The sequence below is a fragment of the Dipodomys ordii genome, unplaced genomic scaffold (assembly GCF_000151885.1).
Source record: "Dipodomys ordii isolate 6190 unplaced genomic scaffold, Dord_2.0 Scaffold162, whole genome shotgun sequence".
Lineage (NCBI taxonomy): Eukaryota > Metazoa > Chordata > Mammalia > Rodentia > Heteromyidae > Dipodomys > Dipodomys ordii.
Window position 1 is genome coordinate 578,492 of NW_012267378.1, and position 16,806 is coordinate 595,297.

Genomic DNA, 16,806 nt, shown 5'->3' on the forward strand with positions numbered 1-16,806 from the left:
AGTGGCGCTGTAGCTCAAGTGGTAGAGTGCTCGCCTTGAGCTGAAGAGCTGAGGGACAGCGCCCAGGCCCAGAGTTCAAGCCCCGCGGCCGACAAAAAAAAAAAATCCCCAGCATCTTTTCTAGACAAGAGGGAAAGCACAAGCTGGGCCTGCACAACTTATGTAAGGGGCAGCAATGAAAATCATTCATGCAGAGAAGCAGAGGGAAGACCAGGGCACCTTCCAGGGACTTTACATTTGAGAAAGGTAACATGAGCTCTCTGGTTGGAGGGCTGATTTGATTGACAGCACATATTCACATATATGGAATGACAGATCATTGTGCCTTTCATTAGGCAAGTTTAAGTTTAGTGTCAAGTACCTTACAGTTTGATAAAATGAATGCCAGGAAGCTAGAATTTGTGGTGTCAGATGAAGTGTGAGGTCAAGGGGAGGGAAAGAGGTGAATGAAGAGAGGAAGGGTGGGCGAATGCAGTCATAATGTTCAATGCACACTTGTGAAAGTGGAACTAGGAAAATGGAAGAGATGGGCTGGGTGGGGAGACGGAGGAGAATGGTGAAAAAGAGAATGATGAAAACACTGATCGAGATGCATTGCACTGATAAACTGACATGCTGAACTCAATCTCCCCTATACAACTACTCGAAGTTAGTGCTACTAGTTTTAACAAGCTTAGTACAATGTGCACTAATGAATATGTGACTTTGTTCAGACTTCTAGTGTGTAGACAGTCAAGTGACATTGGAGTCAAATCCAATGAAATTATATTCTCCTGAAAAGACCAAAGGGAAAATCAAACTTGTGCCTCTCCAGGTTCCATGGCACCCTGATATAACTGGAAACAGGATTCTCCGCTAACTAGATTATAGAGTTCCTTGGTTGAATCCCACAAAATCTTAGATATTGTATTATGGAAGTCCAATAGAGTATGACTTGCCTGTACTGTTAGTCATGTCTCCCACACTAGGGTTATACATATAGATACAAATACATATACAAATATATACATACATATACAAGTAGTTACACCTATCTGTCATATTTCTATTTCCCTCTCTATCTATTTATCTATCACCTATTTATCACCCTTCATTCATTCAACCATTCAATACTGGCGATCAAACCCAGGGCCTTTCACATGCTAGGCAAGCACTGTTTCACTAAGCTACATGCCCAGTTCTGGAAATACTAGATTTATAAAAGAGGCCTACTACACTTCCCAATCAGGGAAAATTGCCTATTGGCCTGTCAACAAGACACATCTAAGAGAAATCACTGGAAGATAGTATTTACTTCACTGTTTAAACATCTGTGAATCAGGACCCACCCATTCATCCACTCCACTCCACCCATCCCCACATGCCTGACCCACACCTTGCTGTCACTTTCAAAGTTTACTTACAAAGGTAAAGATAAAGCCAATTATGCATTGTGTAGAGGAGATTAGAAAGTGGGAAATGAAAATGGAATTCTATGACAGGATTTCTTGTCAATTTATTCAGCATCAAGCCTCTTATTGATCTTGGTGTATTTATTTAGTTTATTTAGTTATTTTTTAATATAAGGGTGTGAACCGAGGGCATACCACTAGGCAGGTGCATTATAGCCCACTCATGTCCTAGCCCTTGCTAGGACATGAAGTCTTTCAGTACCTTACTAGTATTGACTTCTGAGTTATATTCTAGTAAAAATTTAAACAATGTCTTTCTTTTAATTATTATTTTAGGATCAGCACAGTAGAGATCAACATTCTGATTTTAGACTTCACTAAGTAAACATTAATCTGAATGGAGAGAAATAGCACCTCCACATACATATACTTGGTTTGGAAGGGAGGGGGGAGATAAAGTATGGTTAACCAGTCCTGGATCTGAAATCCTTTCATCTAAAGTCTAGTTGAAGTGTCTTTTGAGTGAGAAAGTTTTGCAAACAGATCACTGAGAGCAGACATTGTCAGATCCCGCGTGAATGTGTGTCTCTTACCGTTCACCCCACTGGTTTCAGAACAAGCCTAATGATAATACAACACACCATCAAGCAGCTGGCAAAAGGCAGCCTGTAAAGGAGGCAGCAGAGGCTTTGAAAAGAAAATGGAAAGCCCATGAACTTCCCCAAACTGTGTTGTAAAAATATTTTCTTATGTTGGTCCCAGTCACAATAGATGATCAAATCAAAGGCACATGCTGTGGAAAATCGTGGTAAAGCCCAACACAACAGGTGTGTCTCAGCCAAGCAACATACCTGACAAATTACTGCAGGATCATGCTGGATGAAGCCTCATTATGGTTATTAGATAGATGACTTAGGCCATGTGCCACCTTTGATCCAGCCCAGCATTGTCAGTGTTTGCAAACAGAAGCCGTCACTGCAGCCACATGGACTGAGTTCACACTCAGCCATAGACTGTGATCTGCATTGTGGTGCTGAACACTGATGTAGATGCTAAATGAGCTGAAGCTCAGTTTCTCTGCTTTGTAGCTTTGTAGAGATAGAAACTCATCATTCTCCAAGACTCACTTTCCAATGAAAATAAAAATAGCATACATTTCCTAAGCCTGTTGGAAATTCAAAATAACAATGATAAAACACCTTAAACACTAATAAGTTCTTAGGTGCTGGTGGCTCCCACCTGTAATCCTAGTTACTCAGAAGACTGAGATCTGAAGGTCATGGTTCAAAACCAGCTCAGGAGAGAAAAGATATGAGACTCTCATCTCTAATTATCTAACAAACAAAAACAAAAGCCAAAACTCCAAAAGTGGAGGTGTGACTCAAGTGGTAGAACATCAGTCTTGAAAGAAAAAGCCAAGCATGTGTGTTAGGCCCTGAGTTCAAGCTCCAGTAGTGACACACACACACACACACACACACACACACACACACACACACACACACACACACCGAATTCTAGTATTATACTACTTTTATGTATTTGGACAAACCACAACATTATTGAATAAGTGTTATTAATAATAGACCTTTATTAGGGCTGGAAAGGTGGCTCAGTGGTAGAGCACATGCCTTGCATTCCAGAGGCCCTGGGTTCGATTCCTCAGCACCACATAAGCAAAAAGAAAAAAGCCAGAAGTGGCACTGTGCAAGAGCGCTAACCTTGAGTTGAAGAGCTGAGGGACAGTGCCCAGGCCCAGAGTTCAGGCCCCATGACCGGACCCAAAAAAAACAAACAAACAAACAAATAGACCCTTATTAATATAGACCCTTAAACCACTGCTGAAGGTATGAGTCTTAATTACATGGAATGCCTTTAGGACACTGTGAACAATTTTGGGGAAACCATTTTCACCAGATGACAATCTTCTTATCATCCATTGTAGGTAATCCCCTCACCCCTCTTTTTTTAGAGTCATTAACAAAAGAATTTGTATTATTTAAAATTGACCTTAGAGTAGTCAAGCTGATTGGAAAGGTAATGGGTAGTACCTTAAAGGCAGTACTTTAAATCCACTGTAAATTATCAAGGTGGTTTAGACAAATTAAAGACCCTCTTTACCTCTGGGTGCTTGATATGGAAAGCACCCAGACTAACACAATAGGTCACACTTAAGTGATTCTCTCGTTAAGAATTAAACTGTCTTTGCACCACGCCTTGGTAGCGGTCGATAATAAGATGCAGTGCTACTAACTGAATCTTTCTTAAAGGAATTGACCAGGTAAAAGAATAGAGTTACCATGCGTGAAAAAAGAAAAATACAAAAATAATTTGACCTCTTAAAAGAATCAATTTTTCTGTGTACTGGAGCAAGACGCTAACAAGCAATGACGGCGGGCTCTCCTGTTATCGAAAAACTGGAAAGCTTTGCTGCTTCATTATCAAAACACACGCAACCCACATTTCAGGGGCAGGCTTTTTCGGCTGCCTGGACTGAGTTGGAAAAGAGTTACAGATAGGATGTGTGTGTAACTACTGGGGGCTGTGATTAGGTTACAAGATTGGGTGTGTGTGTGTGTGTGTGTGTGTGTGTGTGTGTGTGTGAGGGTTGGAGAGGGGGAGGATTCTCACTAGGCTTTAACTTCTACAGGAAGCTGCCAGCATCACTGGACACTCACTTCCTGTGACTCACCTCTTCATTTTGAACAGAGGACCCTTTAAGAACATTAATATGAAAAGGGAAGACAACAAAATGGTGTTAAAACAGTGTTAATTTCTTCTGAAACAGGTGATATTTTACTTGATTAAGATGGTGATTGGTGTGGGTAAAGTGGCAGGCAGCTCCATTTTTTAGTGTGATTACATTGATTTGTTGAATATAGGTGTGTGTGTGTGTGTGTGTGTGTGTGTGTGTGTGTGTGCCAGTACCAGCTTGAACTCAGAACCTCTTTTAGCCTTTTCCACTTAAGGATGGCACTCTACCACTTGAACTACTCTGACACTTCTGATTTTTTGCTGGTTAATTGAAAATAAAATCTCTTAGATTTTGCATCCTGGGCTGGCTTCAAAGTTTGATCTTCATATCTCAGTAACTAAAGTTACAAGTGTGAGCGACCAGCACCCCACTGAATACAGCTTTTAAATTCTTCATGAACTTGAAATTATTGTAGTGCATCAAAATAATTATAGCTCTAAATTTGTATCAACTATGGGCAAATCACTGTTCTTTACATCAATTTTATTTTTAATTTTAGTGCCCATAATAACCTTTTAAACATAGTTTATTCTCAGCTAACAGACTGGTAAACCAAGGTTGAGTGTATCAAGGCCAAATTCACACACACTAAGTGATGATGTAGAATTTGAACATTGGTCTAGCCAATTCTAATATGCTTTGATGATGTACCTAACCACTGCAGGAAGGATCAGGATCCCTACAGAGGAGCTGGAACTCATAGTCTCTTCTGAGCCTCAGGAAGAAGACTACTTTCATGTTATAGTACTATTTGGTTAAATAGCTATCATATGTCTATTTGCTCTGTGCTTTGAGGGTTGGTCTAAAATATACTTATAAATGGGGACTATTAAAGATGTGGAAGGGAGAAAGAGAGAAAGGATAAGATAGAGGGGGGTGAATATCATCAGATGTTATAATGAAACCTATTTGTACAATTAAAGCATGAAGACACGGAATAAAATATTTTGTATTTTATTGATTACTGGTCATCCAAATTATGAGAGATACAATGGTATTGCAACTTCTAGGAACACACAGAATATCTAGATGAATCTGCTCATTAGTATTATAGACAATAGATTATAACAATATATTACACAATGGATAGGTATTTATGTGCCATTTAAATCTGCTCTGTAGACTTATCTTGGGGAATCCTACCTGACCTCTAAGACCAGCTCATCCTTCTGCCAGCTTCCTGGGCAGTGTGGACTCGTCTTAATGGCAATGTGAGTGAAACCAGGAAATGCAGAAATGCTAGCCAAACAAGCAGTATGAACCAAACTAGGAGAAACTTCTGGAGCCACAAAGTGACTAAGGCTCCAGCCTCTCCACATAGTTATCTATTGGCCATCTCCCAGCCCTGATGACACATTGTGGAATATGGGGAAGGAAGGGAGGAAAGGAAGGAGGGAGGGAAGGAGGGAAGGAGGGAAGGAAGGAAGAAAGGAAGAAAAGAAGGAAGGAAGGAAGGAAGGAAGGAAGGAAGGAAGGAAGGAAGGAAGGAAGGAAGGAAGGAAAAGAAAATACCAAAAAGGACATTAAGACCCATGTGTTTCTGGCAGTTTGTACAAAATATACAAGGAGTTAAATCTGGGTTGGCAGCTTAGGATGTGTCACAATACAGTCAACTGCCGTCAGAATCTGTGAGCTGAATGGCAGAACCTTGGAGAGCTGAGGAAATTAACTAAAGTTATTATTGTCGTTTGTAAGAAGTCAGATGTTAGAGACCCACACAAATCTGTGAAAATAGGCTGGATTTGCTTAAAAGCAAATGGTTTTTGTTAAGGGTTTATTTTTCTCATGTCAAAAATATGAAATTACACCTTAAAAGGAAGTGGTAACGTCTACATCGCTCTAAAGCCTTGGGGATATATGCACGTGTTCCCACATGTTCAACGGTTATTGAAAGTGTGAATCTCATTTTACCTGCTAATCCAGTACTTGGACTTATTCAACAGGGAGCTTAGCCTGCTCAGTTTTAATTTCTAAGCAATTTCAGAGACACGTCTTCTGCAAAATAAACTCTAATGTTTATAATTCCAGAAATTCATTTGATGACCAATGTTGTTTTATGTGGGTTCTGTATTATCAGAGTGAAGCAAAAATTACTGATTAATATCCATTGTCTCCGCAGGCAAATCAGGAAATACCTAATGAATTTATTTATTTCACCTGCCTACATTTTTAAAAAGGATCTGTCATGTATGACAATGAAACAGATTTTTGTTTGGTTGTTGGTTTGTTGCCCATACTGGTGAGTGAACTCAGGGCCTGGATGCTATCCTAGCTTTTCTGCTCAAGGCTGGCACTCTACCACTTGAGCCACAGTTGGAAGTGTCCCACTTTTGCTGGGTAAGTGGAGATGAGAAACTCACAAACTTTCTTGCTCCAGTTGGCTTCAAACCTTGATCCATAGATCTCAGCCTCCTGAGTAGCGATAATCATAGGCATGAAACATGAGTGTCCACCATGGAATAGGTTTTGCTAGATAAAAATTATGTGGAGAGCTCTGAGAATGGAGAGAAAAGAACCTTTTGTCTGAGTTTCTCCAGATAATGTTTTCAATCTGTCACACTCCTTCAAGTGTTCAACTGCTGAGTTCCCTTCTCATCCCTAGAGTTCTAGTTTTCAAGTTATTCTAATCTCAACCAGGATTTAGGATACTTGACTAGAAGCTAAACATCCTAAAAATGTTCAGTTAAGCCAAAGTAATCTGGAGGTAAAAGAAGACTGTTTCATTTTTTACAGTACTCTTTAAAAAGTACTGGGGCTTGAACTCATTGGCTTTTTTGCTCAAGGCTGGTGCTCTAACCCTGGAGGCACAACTCTACTTCCAGAACTTTGCTGTCAGTTGAAGATAAGAGTCTAAGGACTTTTTCCTTTTGGCTAACTTTGAACCACAATCCTCAGATCTCAGCTTCCTGGATAGCTAAGATTATAGGCGTTGAGTCACCAGTACCTGACTTAAAATTTATTTATTTATTTATTTTTAAATTGTTATTGTAAAAGTGATATACAGAGGGGTTACACTTACATAATTCAGGTAACTTCTTTCCTCATTTTCTCCCAGTTTTTCCCTCCCAACACTCCCCCAAGTTGTAGAGTTCATTTTCAATATAATGTCCATGAGTATTACTGCTGCATTTGTTCACCCTTTATCCCTCATTTCTGTGATTCCCCCTACACTCCAAAAGGTACAGAAAACACAAACAATGACAAAGTAGATTTTCTTTAAAAAGCAAAATAACAAAAAATACTCATTTCTATTTCATGCTGTTCATTTCACTAAACATCATTTCATATGCTCATATGCTCAAAGCTATTGAGCCTTTGTGATCCTCTCCTAAATATATCCTCCTTTGGTCTCACTGAGTGAATGTCTAGAGTTCTATATAATTTATCATGTCCAAGTGTACTTTTTGGTCTTTTATCATCCGTTGTGTTTACTTGTACATTTATATGGACATTCTAGTTATCACAGATGAGGGAAACCATGCAATTTATGTTTCTTTGGGTCTGGCTTACTTAATATAATTTTTCCAAGTCGTTCCATTTCCTTATGAATGATACAATATAATTCTTTCTGAAAGAAACATAGAATTCCATAGTGTATAAATATCATATTTTCTTGATCCATTCAATTCTGAGGAGCATCTGGGTTGATTCCATATCTTCATTATGGTAAACAATGAACATAACATGGCTGTGCTGGTAGTTGAGTGTGGCCTGGTCTGTGATCAATTGAATAAATGCTGAGGAGTGGGATTTCTTGGTCATAGGATAGCTCTATGTTTAGTCTTTTGAGGAACCTCCATACTGCTTTTCAGAGTAGTTGAACAAGTTTATATTCCCACCAACAGTGCAGTGGTGTTCCCTTTTGGTGACATTCCCACTGTTAGTTTTCTTGATAATGGCCATTCTAACTGGGATGAGGTGGAATCTCTTTTTTTTTTTTTTTTTTACTTGTAAATGCAGGCCTTTATTTTTGTCAATGCTTAGAAATTTGTGGGAAACAGAGGAGAGGTCTGTATTTTAGAATATCAAATTCATTTCTGTGACACAAAGGCAGAAATGGTTCTTTTAGAGCCCTTTGGTGGTCTTGGGGCCAGCATTTCCATCTCCTGTCTTTCTTTTTTTTTCTTTATTTATTCCCCCTTCCCATTCCTCCCCATCTTCCCTCCCTCCATCCCCACCTCTTGTGCCAAAGTTGTAAAGTTCATTTCTCGACATAACATCTTGTACATCTCATTGTTGCAATGGGTCCACCTGTATCCCTATTTAAACAATTTGTTTTTTTCCCTTCTCCTCCACAAATTATACCAACATCAAATACAGTGGTTGTAACAGGGGTTATACCGTGGGGGAGGGACATACAAAGCAACAAAGAAATAATCTTATAAATATGTTAGAAACAATAGCAAGCAAGAAAAAAATCACTGTCATTTTGATTTGCACGTCTTTTATAGCCAGAGATGTTGATTTCTTCATGTGTCTATTGGCCATTCTAAGTTGTTCTTCTTCTGAGAAGTCTCTCTTTCAGTCTTTAGCCCATTTATTAATTGGGTTGTTGTTGTTTCTTTGAGGATATGTTTTTGGGGGGGTTAATTTTTTGAGCTCTAAGTATATTTTCGATATAAGGCTCTTCTGATTTGAAAACTTAAATGTAATCTAACAATGTTTAAATATTTAGAATATAATTAATGTATAATGTATGAACTATTTTGACTGTAAAAAGAAAAAGGCACTAATAAAGTCACTTTATATTAAACCATTTAATATTCTGTATTTTATACTATACAATATGAAAGAGAGAGTTCAGCTGGGTGCTGGTGACTCATGTCTAAAATCCAAGCTGCTCAGGAGGCTGAGATCTGAGAATGGCAGTTCAAAGCCAGCCCAGGCAGGAAAGTTTCTGAGACTCTTATCTCCAATTAACCACCAGAAAATCAGAAATGGCACTGTGGCTCAAGTGGTAGAGCACTAGCCTTGAGCTGAAGAATTCAGGGACAGAGCCATAGCAGACCCCCCCTCCACAAAAGAGTTCATATGTTACATATAACATGTACATGATATAACATATAATAGCATTTTGCATGCATACTGACATACAATTTTAAAGAGTAATAAGGAGCTATTAATGCCCTCTAAAATTTGGATATAAGAAAAATTTATTAATTTAAAAGTCACAGTTGTTTCTTACATGCTGATTTTCTGGGTCCATACTACACAGTGAAGTAAGAGGCTCCAAGGAGGCCAGAGGCTATCCTTTCTTTTTTTCCTTTCCTTTCCTTTCCTTTCCTTTCCTTTCCTTTCCTTTCCTTTCCTTTCCTTTCCTTTCCTTTCCTTTCCTTTCCTTTCCTTTCTTTCCTTTTCCTTTCTCTGTCTCCCTTTCTTTCTTTCTCTTTCTCTCTTTTTCTTTCTTTCTTCTCTTCTCTTCTCCTTGTTTTAACCTTTCCTTTCTTTTTTCCTTTGGCCCAGTATTGGAACTTGAATTCAGGGCCTTGTGCTTACTTTACTTTCAGTTTTTTTTTCTGGTTAATTGGAGATAGGAGTCTTGGGGATTTTTCTGCGTGGGCTGGCTTTGAACTGTGATCCTCCAATCTCAGCCTCCTGAGAAGCCAGGGGTATAGGTGTGAGCCACTGACACATGAACCAGGCTCTTCTATTGACTTAGCAGGAATCTTCCAGACCTGTTGTGAGGCATCAGTGGTATTTGTAGTGAAAGGTATTGGTTATATTGTTCATGGCTGTAGCTATCAGAATTTCTAAGGGTTCATATTTGTGTTATCTGAGGGTTTATATTTGAATTCCTGAATTCAGCGATGCTTTAAATGATTTACAAAGTCACAAGACTGAAATTAAAAAAAATAACTCATCTAGTGTCTTGAATGAAACAATTGTCTAGCCTATAAATCTTACTTTTCTTATGGTACACTGAGTGAGTGCATAGTGCTGTTTTTTCATATCATTTCCCTAAGGGAGAATATAAAGATGGTCATTTCTACTTGTTTGGGGACTTTGTCATGGAAACATGCTATAAAAATAGGCCATAAGCACTCAAGACCAATCTTCCCAAATGGATGGACTGTGCACACTTGGAACAGGCAGAGGCAATCACCCAGCTTAGTGATTATCTAACATTATCTCAGTGGATAATGATTTTAATACTTCATAACACTCATTATGGCATTAGTGGTTTCATATTAATAAGATATTAGTTTTGTTATTCAAGGAATCTAATACATGAAAGTAAGAAAAAAAATCAACCTTAAAACCTCCGTTACCCAACAGGGTTTCTGTTTGTTTGTTGTTAATATCGAAAAGGCTTTTACTTATTTGAAACAATTACTTCAGCTTTCTATAATTCAGTCTAGTTATTATTAGTTTATCTTGATCTTAGACACCCTGTACATGACATGCTTTGCATTTGCTTATAGTGGATCTCAGTTTATACATAATGACAATCTTAATGCTTATCTTCTATTCTGTGCAGATTAATTATTCCAGGTATTCTGTCCCTCTGAGGGGACTTAGGGGCTTATAAAGATTCTCAGTGAATAGAAAGCCCTATAATATGACATTCTGAATCTTTTTTAATTTTAATTTTTTGTGCTGGTCCTAGGGCTTAATCTCAGGGCCTAGGCACTGTGTCTAAGCGAATCTCACCCATGGCTAGTGTTCTACCACTTGAGCCACACCTCCACTTCTGGCTTTTTGGTGGTTAATTAAAGAGTCTCAGGGATTTTTGTTATTAGACTGGATTCAAACATTGCTCCCCAGATCTCAGTCTTGTATGTAGCTAGTATTACAGGTATGTGTCAGCAACACCGGGCCTAGGGTTTTAATTCACATATCAATTCATGAGTACAATGTATCTTAATCAATGTCACCCCTTTCATCATTCTCCCCCACCTCTTCCAAGTCCACCCATTCCCTCAAGTTACCTGATTCATATGTACATTGAATATTATGACTGCCACCCGTTCTCCACCCATCTGCCCCCTTAACTCTTGACTTGCTCACTGGTCTACAAAACATGTTTCAGCTTCCTGGTATTCATTTTGTTAAATTGTAAATTAGTTGTTCAAAGGAGCTACACCATTGGAATCCTCCCTTGCATGTACCATACTGTAGTCAGTTTGTTTTTAAATATATATGCTGAGACCCTGTTTATAGTCTCATGTGTCTATTCCTTAGCTCTTGCTTCTACATGTGAAATGTGCCCTTTTTCTCTCTGAGCCTGATTTGCCTTAACATAGCTCCCCTCCCTCCCCACCCAGGTTCATCCATTGCCTTACAAATAACATAATATTCTTCCTAATGGATGAGTATAATTCCATATCACATTGTCTTTTCTAAATATAATTTAATATATTTTAATATAATTTTATTATTAAGGTGTTGTACAGAAGGGTTATCATTTCACAATTCAGGTCATATATACATTTCTCTTTTGGATAATGTCACCTCTTCCCTCACTTTCCCCCAGGTCCCCCTCCCATCCCTGCTCACAAGTTTTATAGTTAATTTTCCACATAGTATATGCCAAATAGCATGAGTGGATTTGTTTACCCTTCCTCACTCCCTTTCCTCACCCCCTAGAGCTCCCCCCCCAAAAAAAAAGCAGAGAAAGAGAAAGAAAAGCACACATAAACACTAGTACTACCACCAATAATAATACCACAAATAACTCATAAATAACAGAAACATTTCCTGGATTTTTTTTTTGCCAGTCCTGGAGCTTGAACTCAGGCCTGAGCACTGTCTCTAATGCTTCTTTTTGCTCAAGGCTAGCACTCTACCACTTGAGCCACAGCACTACTTCCGGCGTTTTCTGTTTATGTGGTACTGAGGAATCGAACCCAGGACTTCATATATGCTATGCAAGCACTCTATCACTAAACCACATTCCCAGCCCCTGGAATTTCTTTTGATAAATAGTAATTTAAATGTTCAGTGAAGTTATGCCTTTAGATTCCTCTCCCAAGGATATTCTCCCTTAGTATGACAGTTTGTGTATAAATGCCTAGAGTCTTGTATAGATTATCGTGTACAGTTATATTTTAGATCTAGCCTCCACATATGAGAGAAAACATGTACCATGTGTGTCTCTGGGCTTGGCTCACCTCACTTAACATGGTTTGTTCCAGATCCACCCATTTCCCTGCAAATGACATAATTTTATTCTTTCTATGGATGAGTAAGATTCCATTGCATATCACATTTTCTTGATCACCCCTTGTAGGGTATCTATTTCTATATCTTGGTTATGGTGAATAGTTCAGATGGAAATGGGTGTGTAAGTGTCCTGACTTGTAATCTTTTGAATGTCCAAGAGGGGTATAGCTGGATCATAGGCAATTCTTTTTTTTTTTTTTTTTGGTCTGGTCGTGGGGCCTGAACTCTGGGCCTGGGCGCTGTCCCTCAGCTCTTCAGCTCAAGGCTAGTGCTCTATCACTTGAGCCACAGTGCCACTTCTGGCTATTTTTTTTTTTTTTTGTTTATGTGGTGCTGAGGAATCCAACCCAGGGCCTCAGGCATGCAAGGCTAGCACTCTACCATGGAGCCACCTTCCCAGCCCCAATCATAGGCAATTCTATGTTTCCTTTTTTAATGAATTTCCAAATTGTCTTCCATAATAGTTACACTAATTTACATTCCCATTGACAGAACATCTCAAATCTTGTTCTTGTGGTGAAACATGACAACACTGAAAATAATGGGGGAACTAGCCCAAGGAAGAGTCTTTTAAAACCAAACATTTTAACTGGATGTTGTTGGCTCACACCTGTAATCTTAGTCAGGAGGCTGAGATCTGAGGATCACTGTTTGAAGCCAGCCCAAGCAGGAAAATCTGAGACTCTTATCTCCAATAAACTACTCAGAAAGAGCTGGAAGTGGTGCTGTGGCTCAAGTGGTAGAGTGCTAACCTTGAGCAAAAGAAGCTCAGGGATAGTGCCCAGGTCCAGGGTTTAATCCCCAGGACCAGTAAAAAAAAAAAAATTGTAAGGAATTTTACAATTTTGAGTTGAATCCTCATATCTGTGTAAAATTTTGGAGGAAAAAAAGAATATGCATAGCTCAAGTTAAGAGGGTAGGTCTAATTGCTTATCATGTATAATGCAACTATGAATTAAGAACAGGACTGATTCATATGACAAATATCTAACAAGGACTTGCTATGTGTCTGGTACTGGGCTGGATGTTAAGGGTAGGGACACCATTATGAATACTGTTTCTACTCCTAAGGAAGTATTTGTTCTTTGTCGTATCTGAAAAGTATGTAGTAGATTTCCCAGTCCAGGTATAAAAGCAGATTATAAGTGTTCCTCATCTAGGATACACACTATCATGCTACAATGATTAGAAAATAGAATATTTAGATGGCAGGAAGTCTGTCAAAGCTGGATTTGGAAAGCTGGATTTGGTCATGCAGTTTCATAATCCCAGCACTCAAGGGGCTGAGGTAGAAGAATCATGAGTTCTAGACCAGTTTAGGCTATATAATGAGAATCTGTCTTTCTTCCCCACTCCTACAAAAGAACAGAAAGAATTTTAGATCCATTCTTCCCCCTGATTGAAAACCTGTTTGTTTTTTTCTTGAAAAGGTTATAGAAATGCATTCTAGACTTTATGGTCTTATATAACTAATTTTAGTTATTTTAATTCTCTCCAATTTCTTATTTTTACCAATCTCTGCCCCCACCATCCCCCCAAGAACAATGGAAAAATACCATCTCAGGGAAATCTGATCTTATTTCAATGACTCATAATGGAGCCTAAGGGTAGTTATAGAAAGGATGTAGTTTTTTTTTTTTGGTGTACTTTCTGCGATTGAACCAAAAGCTTTGAAAATACAGGGTGAGCTATAAACTCAAAACTATAAGACCTAAAAGGAATAGTATGAATTCAGAAATTATGCTCTTCGAGTTCATGCCTTTGGTAAAATACTGATATTAGATGAGTTTAATGCATGCAAATCACAAGACCATTGTTGGTGAAAATGTTTAGACTGAAGAATATATAAATATGTGTTTTTCATTTTAAGCTGTATGGGAAGCAATAGCTTAACATTTAAATTCAGACGTTTACAAGAAGGGAATAAAGCTCAGCATAGTCTAGAAAGAATACTTTTGTCATGGAAGCTTGATTAATGAAGATGAGAATGCTAAATACATCCAGTAACTCTATGTGTGGACACACACCCCAGTCTGGGCTTGAACTCAGGCCCTTGAGCTCTCCCTTGGCTTTTCCACTCGGGACTAGAACATCATCACTTGAACCACACCTCTACTTTTCGATATTTGCTGGGTAATTGGAGATAAGAGTCACATGGACTTTCCTTCCTGGATTGGCCTCTAAGTTTGATTCTCAGATTCTAGACTCCTGAATAGCTAGGATTACAGGCATGAGTCACAGGTTCCCCCCGCCCCCGTTCCAATGTCTTTTTATTTATTTATTTCTTATTGTCAAGGTGATGTACAGAGGGGTTACAGTTACATCAAACTTGTTACTCCTTCCTCATTTTTCTCCTATTTCCCCTCCCCACACTCCCACTCCCAAGTTGTACAGATCATTTACAACATATTGTCTTGTGTACATCGCTATTGCATTATTCCCCCCTTGTCCTTTGTCTTGCCATTCTGTTGTTTCCCTTCCCTTCCCTAATTCAAATAAACGTATATACAATACCAGGGTACCAACATCAAATACAGTGACAACAGGGGAAGAACATACAAAAGAAACAAAAAAAACTTTTGATGCTTAAGTGTACTTTTAAGATGATGCCACAACACACTGAATAATGTAAGAGGGAAGGTATTCAATGTTTTCAGCTGCATTTTTGCTGGCTCTTTTTTCAGTTCAGTCACCACAGACACTCTCAAGAACATATTAGTTCATGAAAGTATCCAGGCATTTATATACCTTAAGGTGAGAAATCTGGAATAAATACAATTTGCTTTCTTTTCAAGTTTAAAGATACATGGATCAAACATTGACTTCTGACCTTTTACTTCTAGACCCAAGGGATCTTTGCAATGAATGGGTGCTACTCAGTATCTCAAAGGACTCTGAGCTGTGCCTTTGAACTTGTGAACAAACCCAGTCTGGTAATGGCAATAGTATACCAGCACTCAGGGCCTAGTGAGCAGACAACACGATTTGATGGTGCTGATTGATTTGTGCAGGTTTTTTTTTTTTTTGTTGTTGGTCGTGGGGCTTGAACTCTAGGCCTGGGCACTGTCCCTCAGCTCTTCAGCTCAAGGCGAGAGCTCTACCACTTGAGCTGATCTCAGCCTCCTGAGTAGCTAGGATTACAGACGTGAGCCACCGGCGCCCGGCTTTGATTTGTGCAGATTTTAATCCAGCTTTGCTTCTTCTTCTTTTTCCTCCTCCTCCTCCTCCTTCTCTTCCTCCTCCTCCTCCTCCTCTTCCTTCTTCCTTTTCTTCATTTTGTGTGTGAATTTAAAAAATAATCTTAATATTACTCTAACTTTTGTTTAAATCTTCACATTTCACTCCTTGTATTACATATATATATATATATATATACATATACATATATATTATTTACTTATACACCACCATTTGAGTTCTTGCCTGGGAATACCATATAAGGGGCAATACGTACTCCAAGGTTGGGAGTGAGTAAAAGGGAGGAGGGTAGACCAATGAAGAAAAGAAGGGAGCAAGGAGAAAACAATCCTAAAATTTAATGCATATCCTACAAAATTAAGAAAATGGAGAGGAACAGGAGGGCTATGAGGAAGAGTAACAGAAGAGGTGACACCGATCAAGTGTCAGTGTATTCATAAAATGATTTGATGAACGATGAGACCTTGAATGACTACTTAAAGATGAACAAAAATAGCTAATTACAAGGAAAGAAGAAAGATGTATGCACACATGTATCTCTCTCTATATATATACACATATACAAATATATATATATATATGATGGGAGTTCATTTTTGGAGTCATGTAATACATTAAAACGTCATCTGTGGCATCAACAACTAAAGATGGCAGGCATCATGGCACGTGTTGCAATCCAGCACCGAGGAAGCTGAGAAGGGAGGATCGCGAGTTTCAGGGCGGCCTGGGCTACCTACCAATCTCAAGTCTAGTCTGGGATAACTTAGTGAGACAATGTCTCAACAAACAAAGGAAAAAAAAGGACCTACTTAGAGATAGAATTCTAAAAAAGAGGTTTTTATGGTATATTTAGGTTACTGACTTTACTTCTATCTAGAGCTTAGTCTCTAATTTTATTTTTCTGCCTAGGTTTGAATGAAAACCTACCGGTTAAACAGATGCTCATAGTTCCTAATTTTAGATATAATTTCTTCCTTCCATCAGTGCTAACACCATCCACTATCAGGCCTTTACCAGAGCCATTACCTGGTTTAAGACTTCCAGTCTCAAAAAAAAACTCTGCTTAAATAAACCTTTCTACTTCATAAAGCTATCCTACCTCAATTACTTTGTAATAGTAACAGAAAGAAAACTGCCTTTTCTATTGTTCTGTCTATAGTATTTAATACACATGTTCTCTATATCTCAGCATGACAATGTCAAATCACCCTTTTGCCTAAAGTTATCCTATCAAAGCTTCAGAATTAAATATGTACAGATTTAAATAGCTGTTTTTTTTCTTTTTGGAAGAAGCAAAAA